This window comes from Vulpes vulpes, chromosome 10 (assembly GCF_048418805.1).
Source record: "Vulpes vulpes isolate BD-2025 chromosome 10, VulVul3, whole genome shotgun sequence".
NCBI classification, from domain to species: Eukaryota; Metazoa; Chordata; class Mammalia; order Carnivora; family Canidae; genus Vulpes; species Vulpes vulpes.
The window spans coordinates 71,533,731-71,547,780 of record NC_132789.1 but is presented as its reverse complement, the minus strand read 5'-3'; the positions used below and the strand labels follow the sequence as shown (position 1 = coordinate 71,547,780).

At 43.1% G+C, this 14,050-nt stretch overlaps 1 protein-coding gene across 1 annotated transcript in view; it reads right to left on the bottom strand.

Moving 5' to 3' along the window:
* Positions 1-7,835: 7,835 nt before the first annotated feature.
* The window catches only part of SOCS2 (suppressor of cytokine signaling 2), a 76,820-nt gene continuing 70,605 nt past the window's right edge, over positions 7,836-14,050 (bottom strand). The window contains exon 6 of the transcript XR_011994906.1: positions 7,836-11,607. The gene's annotated coding sequence lies outside the window, so the exon portion shown is untranslated. The remainder of the gene's footprint in view (positions 11,608-14,050) is intronic.

Genomic DNA, 14,050 nt, shown 5'->3' with positions numbered 1-14,050 from the left:
CTTGTATATAAGGAACCTCGGACCATTTGCCTTGGTGTCTGCAAAAGTTATCAAGATCCATAAGAATTTGGTAATCGAAAGTTCCCTCTGGAGGCCATCGGGACCGATTGTCTAATTGGTATTGAGGCCAGGCCCCGTACAATAATGGGTTAGGCGACGCCTCCTCAGGTCATGGGAGAACCCCAGACTTCAAGGTAGCCTGTAGGCAGCCCAATGGAGTTTTCAGATCAATCCTGGACTGGGTGTTTCCCATAGTCGTGGTTGGGCAATTCCAAGGTCAAAACCCTGGGTGCCGGTTCGTCCTTGGAATTACGGAACAGAATCAGTGGCCGCCGCGGGGAAGAGGACCGCTCCAGATCTCCTGGGAGCCGGCCCGGGTGGGGGCCATGGGGGCGGAGGCCGTGTCCCGACGGCCTGGGGGGGGGGCCATGGGGGCAGAGGCCGTGTCCCGACGGCCGGGAGGGGGGGGCGTCCACGGGGGCGGAGGCCGTGTCCCGACGGCGGGGGTGGGGGCGTCCACGGGGGCGGAGGCCGTGTCCCGACGGCGGGGGGGGGGGGGCGTCCACGGGGGCGGAGGCCTTGTCCCGACGGGGGGGGGGGGGGCGTCCACGGGGGCGGAGGCCGTGTCCCGACGGCGGGGGGGGGGGCGTCCACGGGGGCGGAGGCCGTGTCCCGACGGCCGGGAGGGGGGGGCGTCCACGGGGGCGGAGGCCGTGTCCCGACGGCCGGGAGGGGGGGGCGTCCACGGGGGCGGAGGCCGTGTCCCGACGGCGGGGGGGGGGCGTCCACGGGGGCGGAGGCCGTGTCCCGACGGCCGGGAGGGGGGGGCGTCCACGGGGGCGGAGGCCGTGTCTCGACGGCGGGGGGGGGGGGCGTCCACGGGGGCGGAGGCCGTGTCCTGACGGCGGGGGGGGGGGGGCGTCCACGGGGGCGGAGGCCGTGTCCTGACGGCGGGGGGGGGGGCGTCCACGGGGGCGGAGGCCGTGTCCCGACGGCCGGGAGGGGGGGGCGTCCACGGGGGCGGAGGCCGTGTCCCGACGGCGGGGGGGGGGGGGGTGGCGTCCACGGGGGCGGAGGCCGTGTCTCGACGGCGGGGGGGGGGGGCGTCCACGGGGGCGGAGGCCGTGTCCCGACGGCCGGGAGGGGGGGGCGTCCACGGGGGCGGAGGCCGTGTCCCGACGGCGGGGGGGGGGGGGGTGGCGTCCACGGGGGCGGAGGCCGTGTCTCGACGGCGGGGGGGGGGGGCGTCCACGGGGGCGGAGGCCGTGTCCCGACGGCCGGGAGGGGGGGGCGTCCACGGGGGCGGAGGCCGTGTCCCGACGGCGGGGGGGGGGGGGCGTCCACGGGGGCGGAGGCCGTGTCCCGACGGCGGGGGGAGAGGGGGCCACGGGGGCAGAGGCCGTGTCCCTCACCCAGGTGAGGTCTCCATCTCCCCCCGGGTTTCGGCACCAGTTTGTGAGGTTTCCCGACGATCGAGGATCGATCGACGATCCGCGGAGAAATCAAAGACGGCAGAGCGGGCGGAAGGGGGGAGGTTGGGAGGGCGCGGCCGAGGGCGAGGCGTGCAGGCTTCCGCGGCGCTGCGGGCTGCGGGCCTCGGCGGCCATCTTGAGGCCCGTCCCACAGCCTGACACTACCCGGGTTTCCTCAAAGAACCCCTCTAGTGGAAGATGAGAAGATCTTTGTAAGCAGGTCAGTGGAAACCCGTTCTAAACCTCCCTCCTCAAAGCCTTCTCATTTTTGTGACCAGTCTGAAGTGTTGCTATTACAATATACTATTTTATTACACCAGTAGTGACCATTTCTTTACATGGGTGGCAAGTATTATTATTATCAGCATTTTACAGATGTGAAGACTTGTGGAATCAAAGTGGTCAAATATCCTAACCAAACTTCCACAGCTAATATATAGCAAAACCTGAATTCTAACCAGGTCCTTCCAATTTCATGCCCTTTCCCGTACACAGTATCTACCACACAGTCGCATATGGTGAAGCATTGGTTGCTCTAACGACAGCCGGAATATTGGCAGATCATTCAGGTGCCACTTCTCACTTGATACTCTGAGCTCCTAGTACTCTCTTCACTCTCTCTCTCTCTCTCTCTCTTTTTTTTTTTTTTTTTTTTCTTTTTTCTCCTCTGGAACTGCTGTTCCTTTCCTGGGCAAGATTTAGCTTTTGTACGTGGACAGGCAGGCATTAGCAACATTCTCTGCCTTCATCCAGATGAAGTGGAGACCTCTTGCAACACTGGCAATAGCTGAGGTTACAGCAGACTTTTGGGTGTAATTTTTCCAACTATAGACTTCGGTAATTTTCAAACAAAAACCAAAGTTGAAACAAATGGCACAAAGCACACCCATATAAAACTACCTGGTTTAAAACACTTCCTAATGTCTTGTTCTATTTGGAAAGGCTTGAGATCTTCTGGGAACTGGAAGGACATATTAATGATGACGTGCAGCAGAGGTGGTGAGCAAAGTGAGTTCCACGAGAGTTCACAGAGGACAAGAGAGTCAAAGGCAGCAAGAGACCGTTCCTGCAGGAGCTGAGGGGCATGGAATCCAGATATTGAGCAACCTAAGAGGCTAGCTGTTAAGGATCTGACTTAAATTCATAAAGAGAAGCCCTTGATTATTAAATTCCTCTTCATGTGGCAAAGTTAGATGAGCATTCATGCTACCCTCTAAGCAACTAGGCTGGCTTTGTGATTGAACTAGTCAACTGCCCTCAGTCAGCTGACTGCAGGATTGCCACCCTACATTAGCATACAATGATACTTCTCTGAGCAGCAGACCAAAGGTTCAGCTTCACTCAAATAAATATCTAAGGCAAGCGGACTGAAAAGTCAAACACAGATCAGAAACAATATCACAGATGATTACTCCTCCACTCTGTTTATTCCTTCTCTGTAGGCTGGAAATGTGCCCCCGCAGAGGATTAAGCACCTGTTACCCAGTGGTAACAAATCTATTTTCAGGAAGGACAGATATTTCCCTTTTTCTCTTTCCCCTACCATGTTTACTTGTGTCAAGACATACCCATTGTTAACATGCAGAACAAAGAGTTGAAAAGAACAAATGTATTTTTCTGTCTTCTTATTTGGTCTTTAGTCCTGCAAACTTCAAAACAAAAATCAAAGAAGTCAGACATTTTTGGTTCTTCCTGTTTCATGAATGTGGAAATTAAGCTATGGGGAAAAACAGATTCTTTTCAAGCACACTTGAAACAGTTACAGAAATAGATCACGAATTAAGTTATGGAGAAACCTTGATAAATTAAAAAAAAATATCATACAAACTATGTACTCCACCATCTCACAATAAAATTAGAAAATTTAAGGGTCGCCTGGGTGACTCAGCAGTTAAGCACATCTGGCCTTCGGCTCAAGGCATGATCCTGCAGTCCCGGGATTGAGTCCCGCATTGGGCTGCCTGCATGGAGCCTGCTTCTCCCTCTGCCTGTGTGTGTGTGTGTGTGTGTGTGTGTGTGTATCATGAATAAATTTTTAAAAACCTTTTTTAAAAAATTAGAAAATTTAACAAAAAGATAGTTTCAATAAATCCCATTAACTAAGTAAAATAACTCTCACACTCGATTTTAAAAAAAAGTCACACTTCTATTGGTAGTCATATGGAAAACAGCATGGAGATTCCTAAAAAAATTGAAAGTAGAACTGTCATGATCCAGCAATCCCATTTCTGAGTATAGATCCAAAGGAAATGAAATCAGTATGACACAGATACCTTCATTCCCTAGTTCATTGCAGCATTATACACAATAGCCAAGATAAGGAATCTACCTAAATGTCTATTGGTAAATGAATAAAGAAAATGTGAGATTATATGTATATGTGCATGCATAACTACATATATTACAAATATACATATATTTGGCCCTTAAAGAAGAAAATTGTTGTGCCCAAGATTGCGAATCCGAGAAACCACGGAGGAGGTGACGCCGATGCAAGCACACGAGGGTTTATTAACAAGCTCGAGCTTGGGTCCAAGTGTACCAAACAGCGGAGCAGGGACTTGGACTCCAAGGTTAAGAGGCGAAGCAGTTTTATAGGGGCCAGTGGCCAATGAGATTATAACACACACAGTCATGTCGGTCCACACGCAGGTGGCCAATTGAGTTACAATTTATAGTGACCGTTTGAACTAACCTATCACTGGTCAGAATTGGCACGCAGGTTTGGCGGGCAAAAGGCGGGGTTTACATTCTTTGGCGGTTAAGGGTTCTGCATTCCTATTTGAGCGGGTTTCCGTTAAGGGTGTGCCCAGCGGTTGACTAGGGTGGGGCAGCGCCTTAAGCAATAAGCAGGTCATGTGGGGGTTATACAGGAGATGGCGGGTGTAGCACAAAATGGAGTTAGTCCTGCTCTGCTTGTCCAGGGGTAGGGGATTTTTGTTAAATTCCTTGGGCCCCACAAAAATCACACCTATTAGAATGACCAAAACCCAGAACTCTGACAACACTGAATGCTGGTAAAGATGTTGAGCAACAGGAACTCTCCTTCATTGCTAGTGAAAATGCACAACAGAAGAGCTACTTTGGGAGACAGTTTGGCAGTTTTTTACAAAACTAAATATACTCTTATCATATGATCCAGCAATGTCCTCCTTGGAATTTACTCAAAGGAGTGGAAAACATATTCACACAAAAACCTGACACAAATATTCATAGCAGCTTTATTCATAATTGGCAAATTTGGAAGCAACCAAGATGTCCTTCAGTAGGTGAATGGATATTTTTACTGTCACACATCCAGAGAGTAGAATATGATTCATCCCCCCACCAAAAATAAATGAGGGCAGCCCGGGGTGGCTCAGCGGTTTAGTGCTGCCTTCAGCCTGTTGGACCCTGGCTCACAGGTGCCAACGTGTCCTGGTGGACGCCCCAGAGACTCAGACCCCAGACAGGCAGATGCAATTAGCAAGAGGGTTTATTGAACGTTTGCTCAAACGGGCTCTCCGCCTCCGAGGAGGAAGAGAGCCCCGATTAGCAATTACAGGTATCTTTTAAAGGTAAAAGAAAAAAACACTTAAAGACAAAAGAACCGCGGGAGTCGCATAGCATCCAGGTTGATTTCTCAGAAGGTCAACATGAACCTATTCAGGGACATTCCAATCAGGGTATGGGGGGAAATGGTTTTCTTATCACAAACAGAATGCTTTTTGTTGCTAAAACTTCAGGAAGGCACCTGTATGGGCTGCCTCTGGATTAGGGCTGATCCTACTTACAGGGGGGGTTTCTTCAAGCCCAGGGCGTGGTCCTAGAAACCGGGGATCAAGTCCCACGTCAAGCTCCCTGCATGGAGCCTGCTTCTCCGTCTGCCTGTGTCTCTGCCTCTCTCTCTGTCTCTCATGAATAAATAAATAAAATATTTTTTAAAAAAAAATGAGTTATCAAGAATGAAAAGACATGAGGGAACCTTAAATGCATATTACTAAGCGAAAGAAGCCAATCAAAAAAGGCTGCATACTGTATGTCCTGACTATATGACATTCTAGGAAAGACAAAAACTATATAGACAGTAAAAAGATCAGTGCTTGCCATCAGATTGGGGGGGGGCAAGTATCACTAGGGGAGTCACAGAGGATTTTTAGGGCAGAAAAAATACTCTGTATGACACTATAATGATGGATACATGTCATTATACATTTGTCCAAACCCAAGGAATGTAGAACACCAAGAGTGAACCCAAAGATAAGTTATAAACGGGCGATTATGATGTGCCAATGTAGGGTCATCAGTTATATCACTCTGCTAGAGGATGAAATAAATGGGGAATTCTATACATGTGTGGGGCAAAGAGTACACGGTAAATCTCTATACCTTTCCTTCAATTTTGCTGTAAACCTTAAACTGCTCTAAAAAATAGTCTTAACAAAAAAAGGTGGGGGGGAGAGATAGAAAGAAATCTTGTCATGGATGAATATGGAGGATATTATGCTAAGTGAAATAAGCCAGATACAGAAAGACAAATACTACATGATCTCACTTATATGTGAAATTTGAAAAAGTCAAACTCATAAAAGCAGAAAGTATAAGGGTGGTTGCCAGGAGCTGCGGGTGGGGAAAGTAAGGAGATGTTGGTCAAAGGCTACTAAGTTTGAGTTGTACAGAATGAATAAGTTTTGGAGATCTAATGTAGAGTGTGTGGCTATCATTAATAGTATATTGCATACTTGAAATTTGCTAAGAGAGTAGATCTTAAATGTTCTGACCACACATAAAATGATAGCTATGTGACATGATAGATATGTTAATAAGGTTGATTGTGGTAATCAATTTACAATGTATAGATATATCAAAATATCACATAAATGTAAGCAAATTTTATTTGTCAATTATATCTCAGTAAAGCTGAGTACAGAAAGTCACACAGTTCTGACCAATAGAGTATAGAAAGGGAGAAAAAAACCTTTATAGCAGAGAAACATAGCAGACACTACCTGGACCAAATGATCAAGCTTAACATCACCAGAAGTAAATCGTATTGACATCTTGTGCCCCAATATGAGTGACAAGAAAGGAATATCACCTCTGGGCTATCCTTCCCCAAAATTCATAATCTCAGTGTTTTCATGAGGAAACATCATATTATCACTTCTCGGCCTTTTGGCTAAGATCCACTGAAACATCCATATGAACCCCAATTGGGACACCTTCCACAAAATATCTGACAATTACTATTAAAAAGTCATGAAACTCTCACAGATTGGAGAAGACTAAGGATTTGACAACTAAAGGAAGAAAAGAATAAAGGGATAGGAGAGAAAAGGAGGAAAGAAGTAGAAAAGGAAGATGGTGAAGGATGTGCCCATCGTCAGGTAGGTATGAAGACTTCTGGACCTGAATTCTTTTTTTTTTTTTTTAATTATTTTTTTTTTTTTTTTTTTTTTTTTTTTTAGTTTTATTTATTTATGATAGTCACAGAGAGAGAGAGAGAGAGGCAGAGACACAGGCAGAGGGAGAAGCAGGCTCCATGCACCGGGAGCCTGACGTGGGATTCGATCCCGGGTCTCCAGGATCGCGCCCTGGGCCAAAGGCAGGCGCCAAACCGCTGCGCCACTCAGGGATCCCCTGGACCTGAATTCTTATTCCCTGTTTCACATTTGCTATTTTCTGAACATGCAGTAGGAATCTCATATAGCTTCTCTTCCCCATTACTCTCCCGGCCACCCAAAAGGATTTAAAAACAGTATTTGTCAAAGGAAATACAGGCATCTATCTCTGTAACTGTAAATCCTAAAACTATACTTGGAATATGCAGCCACGCTAGCCCCTCTTTCTGTATAACTCTTGATAAAGGTATTATGCTGTAAATAATAATAATATTACCTGAATCATGTGTACTAATTAATTATTCTTTTACTAAGTTATGAACTCTGATGATTCCTCAAGTTCTCTAATATTTTGTTTTGATTTTAGGTTAATTATAGCTTATTGCAAAAATTCTGAGACAGTTTATAAAAACCTAAATTATAAAATCTTTTAAAAGAGTCAAATAAGGGCACTTGGGTGGCTCAGTCAGTTAAGCATCTGACTCTTGGTTTCAGTTCAGGTCATAATCTCAGGTTCATGAGATTGAGTTCTGCATCAGGCTCCCCACTCAGCAAGGAGTCAGCTTCTCTCCCCTCTTCTCCTATTGCCCCTCCCCCTGCTCCTATGCTCTCTCTCTCTCTCTCTCTTTCAAATAAATAATCTTTAAAGGAGCCAAATACATTATTATGCAAATTATTGTGTACTGATATAATATCCCAACAACATTTCCAGATGTTTGAAGTATTATAAGACTTGTGATTGATAGTACTAGGATTGCTACAATTTATTCAGAATTTGACAAGTTTTTATTGAACACTTACTGTGTGCTAGGACTGGCTAGGGCTAACATACTGAAAGAGAGATATGATCTCTGTCTTAATGAACCTTAGAGTCTAGAGGAAACAAAACAAATAATCACTGTATTTATTGTATTATCCAATAATACAACATAATTATAATTATTATACAATAATGCAATATGATAATACAATTGTATTGTACAACAGTATATTGTACATTACAATTACAATGGTGGAAGAGTGCTTTGATAAGAAAAACTGGTCAGGGATCTAGGGGAGGAGAGTTGATTTAACTGAGTCTCCAGAGAAAGCCTCTTAAAGGAGGTGAACTCTCTTAGTTTTCTTCAAAAACATAAAGTAGTTATAAAACTGTACTGTACACATTTAAAAGATGGATAAGAAGCCAGGTAAGACTTTAAGGTAATAGGATACCTAAAGATATTAGGGCATGCTAAAATAAGTTCTGAGTTTCCCAATATTCATCATAAAAAGAGAAAACGATTTGTAGTGTGCAGTTCCCATCTCAGAAAATACACTGTAATCTAAAAAGACTAACATTTCTCCAATGCTGGTTGCAAGCAGGAGTTTATCATCTGATTCTTTATATAAGGAATATTAGATCAATTAATACCATGATTTCCCTGTGTTATTTTGTACAAGATACCAAAATGTTGTTCAAATGTACCTTCCTGGTATTACCCAACATAACGCAGAAGATAATACATCTAGGTCTGCCTTTCTGGTGATATAACTAAATGCAGTGACTTAAAGAAACTAGTACGTGAATAATGAATGCCATTTAGACTGTCAAGCACTAGCTAACAACCAAATCTAAGTCTTCTGAATGGCAAAATTTAATAGCTACGTTCTCTGCTGAGTATTTACTGGGCTCACATCATGTACCATTGATGGAAGAGAAATCCATACCCTTTGGATAGCAGACATAAGTAATTAACATTCCATGATGAACAATTTAGAAACCAACCTTCTATTCTTGTTCAAGGAAAATGACATAGAAGCAAACTATGCTGGCCTCAAGGAAAAGGGTCAAGGTGTTTCTCAAGGAACAATACCACCACACATTTTAAACTGTTTAAGCATATAGCCAAGTATTTGGCTGAGACAACAGAATTTGACATCATAAAGCACCAAGAAATTATTTGACTCCACCTCCCCCTCAAAACCCTAAGTATTTCCATTACCAATTGGCCACACTGACCAGCAAAAAAAAAAAAAAAAAAAAGAAAAGAAAACCTTCACATGGATCTTACTGAGTGTTTCTTTCCAAGCAGTACTTCATCATCATGATGGGTCTGCCAGGATGATTTATCAGTAAAGGTACCAAGTATTTGAATGAACTAAGCTTTTAACTGGGTTTACCTCATAAAGTCCATTTAAAAATTAGACAATGACTACTAGATATAATGATTTTCATTTCCACATAATTGATGCCAGGCTGTTCTTTCTGACAACAATCTGCCAAAACATTCAGTTGCATCTTAAGGCAAATTTAACCATTAGCCCAGAAGAGGTGCTTCTCTTCCTTCCCATTTGCACTGATAATTGGGCATACTTCCAACTCATCCACTAACTATACAGGAAGTATAGAATTTTGAACAAATAGTGGATTTTAATATTGAAGCATTAGAGCTGTTCTTCAAGGAGACTGTGTTTAATTTAACAGGGGAAAGAAATCCGCCATTAAAAGTGCTGATGGATTCTTTATGTCTCTTCTCCCTGGATAATGAGGATTTGAATGCTGGGATGCTTGGAGTACCAGTCAACTACAAGTATGAAATGGACTGAAATGAGCTTCTGTCTGCCCATGGAAGTTCTCCCAATGACAAAGTGGGTTTTAGACTATAGGCTACTTCACCAAATTCATTTGGCCCACATAGATCTCCCAATAGACAATGGCCTAAGAACATCAGATAGGCAGAAGGAAAAGGAAACACACTTTCCTCGTGACTTTTGAGAGGTTCTCCTCTTGAGTGGCACCTTTAGACTGTCTTCTCTTGGGAACAGAGAACTGATGTCCCATTTTTGTGGTCTCTATCAAATCATCTAGTACTATGAACACAGCATGTGTTCAGTAAATATGTTTGGCCAACAACATAACTAGTTCTTTTGATTTCATTTTATACATAGTACATAAAATGGTGCCTGCAATAGGCACTCAAAAATATGGGTCAAATGAATACTTATAAGACCAGTGTATTACAATCAGACTTCTTTTTGGTCCCCATTTATATATATTAAAGAATGTAAGAAAGTCAAAAAGTCCTTTCAGTTCATTTTTATGTGGATAAGTCTACAAGAGTTATATATTATTATTCTAAAGTTTTGTTATGAGTCATAAGTACCTGACATTTTAAGAATACTCCTACAACCTCTTCTCTTTTCTAACTCTATTCATTTCCCTAAGTACACTCATCCAGCTCACTCCGTTAAATATTATCTAAGGAAAAAAAAATCCTAAATGTTTAACTCTGGTTTCCTGTACCTGGTTGTTTGCTTGAAAACTCCATTCAGAGTTCAACAGGCAACTCAATTTGTTCAAATCCAGACTTCTGATTCTTCTTATCCATCATCCTCAGCCACATCATCTCCAACCTGCTCCATTTCTATAGATGGCACCACTACCCCATCTAGCCAAGGCCATAGGAGTCATGTTTGATTCCTCTCTTTTCCTCATACCTCCCATCCAACCCATCAATGAATCCTGTTGATTCTCTCGCCACATCTCCAAATCCAATCACATCCCTCTCCATCTTCCTCATCATCTAGAACTTTGCTCCATCTTGTTATTCAGATGACACCTTAAATGCCACTTCTCTAGGGAGGCCTCTCCTGAACACCTGATCTAGAACTGCTCCCTCAGACTCTATCACATCACCTTGTTTCATCTTTTCCTTAGCATTTATCACTATCAGTAAATTTTCTTGTTTGTTATTAATTGCTTCCTACTTGTTTCTTTCACTTTCGGTCTCTCCTTGTTAACATGCATATCCATAAGAGCAAAGACATTTGCATCTTGTTTGCTGCTGTGTTTCCAACATCTACAAAGAAATCTGACACATTATTATGAATAGATGCTCAATAAATAGTTCTTTTACTTTATTATTTTTTAGTTGTCTCCATGCCCAATGTGGGGGTCAAACTCATGACCCTGAAATCAAGAGTCGTACGCTCTACCCACTGAGCTCACCAGGTGCCCCTAAATAGTTCCTGAATTAAGAAGTCAGTGAATCAAATAGCCAATAAGACACAACTTTACAGTAAGAATAAACAGAATGCAAAACAACACAGGTTCTTATGTAAAATAACATATTCACCAAGACCCAGTTTGATTGATCCAATTTCCCTCAACAGCGCTAATTTTAATTTTTTAAGCTAATAATTATTGAACATTTACTTCCTCCCAGGAATTGCGGCCATTCTTTATACATATCATCTTATTTAGCTTTTTTCAATTCTTGCACAACCTTACGAAGTAGGTATAACTAGCTAAGTGGCAAAGCTAGGATTCAAATATAAGTCAGTCTTATCCCAAAGTCCTAAGACCTAATTACTGCTCTATTGATACTTTCCTCCCTTCAGCTTGGCCAGGTCCCCTGGAAATATTCACCCAACAGTGGCAGCTTAGCTTCAATTTAGAGCCCATGGATCTCTCCTGGAAGGTTGCAGTTCATCTTAACAGCACATGGAGAGTAAGGGTTGCCTTCCCCCAAAACATTCTTCCTAGGAGGCACATCCTGAAAGCACAGGAAGACATTATCCAAAACAGCATTTACCAGAGTCAGCTCATTATTAAACGTATGAACCTTCTGCAAACCTACAACAATTATTATGTGCTAAGACTCAGTAGTCTGAAGATAGATGTTCTTTTGCTATACAAAAGGATTGTGTTCTCATAGAAGTCAAGTGAGCGAGGGCATATTCTGAGGAAAAATATGAGCTATTTCACAGAATGTGCAGTCTCATTCAATTGCAGATTTTTGGACGTGGAAAGGAACTAAGAAATGGCCCTTATTTCACAAAACTAGAAAGGGAGGCACAGGAGAAGTAAAGTGACTCCTGATTGCAGGGCTGGTAACTGATAGAATGAAATTACATCATTTACCAAATTTAATTTGCAATATGTAGCTGAGCAATGGGCTTGTCAGTCATTTTGCCTAAATTAATGCCCATTATTTCAAACTTTCTTTTTAAAAAAAATTAGTTATTTATTTGGGGGGAGGAGGCAGAAGGAGAGGGAGAAGCAGATTCCCCACTGAGCAGGTTGCTCAACACAGGGCTTGATCCCAGGATCCTGAGATCAAGACCTAAGCTGAAGGCAGACACTTCATTAACTGAGCCACCCAGAAGCCCCTATTTCAAACTTTCAAAATGTTGCCAAGTTTATGATATGGATATGCACATATTTTTTTTCTAGACTTCATATTTTAATTTACTTAAAACTTTTCAGGGTACCAGTCTCCGTTGTCATAAGCAATGGACATCATTTCACGTTAATGTCTCTAGTGGGAGAAAACCAAAGAAATTACTATATATTCTCAATAAATGATCTCTTTGAAAACTGATTGTCCATAGATGCAACGGGTGAAGTTGTTTATAAATGGCTCCAATTTCATCAGGAAGTTAAGTGCTGGCTTCCTAGAAAAATCTCTTCCATGACACACTTTTCCCCTCTATGATAACTTTCTGAATTAATTTCTTCCACAGTTCAAAGTGGCTCGATAGTTCAACAGTTGTTGGAGATGGTCTACTTGTACCAAACTGAACTTAGCCCTTTACTATCTACTTCGATGTGTCTCACACAGTAATCCTAACCCTCTAGGTCTGTGGTTATCAAATTTTAATGGGCATCAGAATCACCAGGTGTGCTACTAACTGCAGAGTGCTGGGCCCTGCTGCCTGGGTTTCTTATTCAGAGGGTGGGGATGGGGCTCAGGAATTTGCATTTCTAACAAGTTCCCAGGTGATGCTGTCTAGAGACCCTTGTTAGATTACACCAAGTATTTCTGCATCAAGATTCACTGGAATTGAATTTACTTGAGTTGGATTTTTTTTAAGATTTTAATTTATATATTCATGAGAGACACACAGAGAGAGGCAGAGACATAGGCAGGGGGAGAAGCAGGCTCCCCAGAGGGAGCCTGACACGGGCGGGACATGATCCCAGGACCCCTGGATCACAACTTGATGCAGATGCTCTGAGGCAGACGCTCAACCACTGAGCCATCCAGGTGTTGAGATGGATTTTTACAGTGCTGGATTAAACCTAAAACACACAAACACAGACATACACACAAACAAACAAAAAACAACAAACAACAAAAACCCCCTAAAACACAGATCTATACCTTCCACAAAAATGAATATCCAAAACCTTGCTGAACTCCTTCATTTAGGGAACAGAACATGCAAGCTTTTGTCAGAGCCTCCTGTGAAAATTAGTTATCAACTGCTGATTAGTGCTCTGAAAAATAATGAGTGTTATTGTTGTAACAAACAGTAAGATTTTATTAAGCACTTTCCATTTAATAATTCTTCATCAGGCAGAACAAAGGATTTTCACTCCAGAGCAGGCCAGACCTGGTTCCGTTGCTTAGCAATGGGCTTCATGTACCATTACAGCATTGTGTTTTCCTCTTCAAACAGGGACAGTGTGCCACAGGTACTTTTTAACTTTATACCAGAGTGCTCCCATGAAAAAGGATTAATAATCACTTTGTATTTAATCTAACAGACCAAAAATTCTCAAGTTGAGAAGCTCTCTTTTAAGATGTTTAAGTGCTCTTTACTCTTTCTTCAAAGTGAAGCTTTATGATTCACAATCCCTGAAGTAACCTCTGGAGGGATTCATCTTTCTGACAAAGAGCCATCAATCAGTTAATACATGTTGTAGACCGCCTTGTCCATGTTCAGCTGGAGCTGAACAAGTAGGAAATTCAAAAGATGCATCAAAGAATATCTGTGGACACATTCTGTAAAAGGAGCAGGTCTAGATATTATGAAGACAGCGTCTCCGTGAAATTTATGTTGCATAAGAAAGATGATTAACTTGGAAGAAACAGTAGCAAACTATATAAGACAGTATGCAATTAGCTACTAAATTATGAGGCACTCCACTGAAAGCCTTTTAGGCATTCAGAAAGGGTAGAAGCTAATAGGAGCTGGCATTTATCAAGTGCT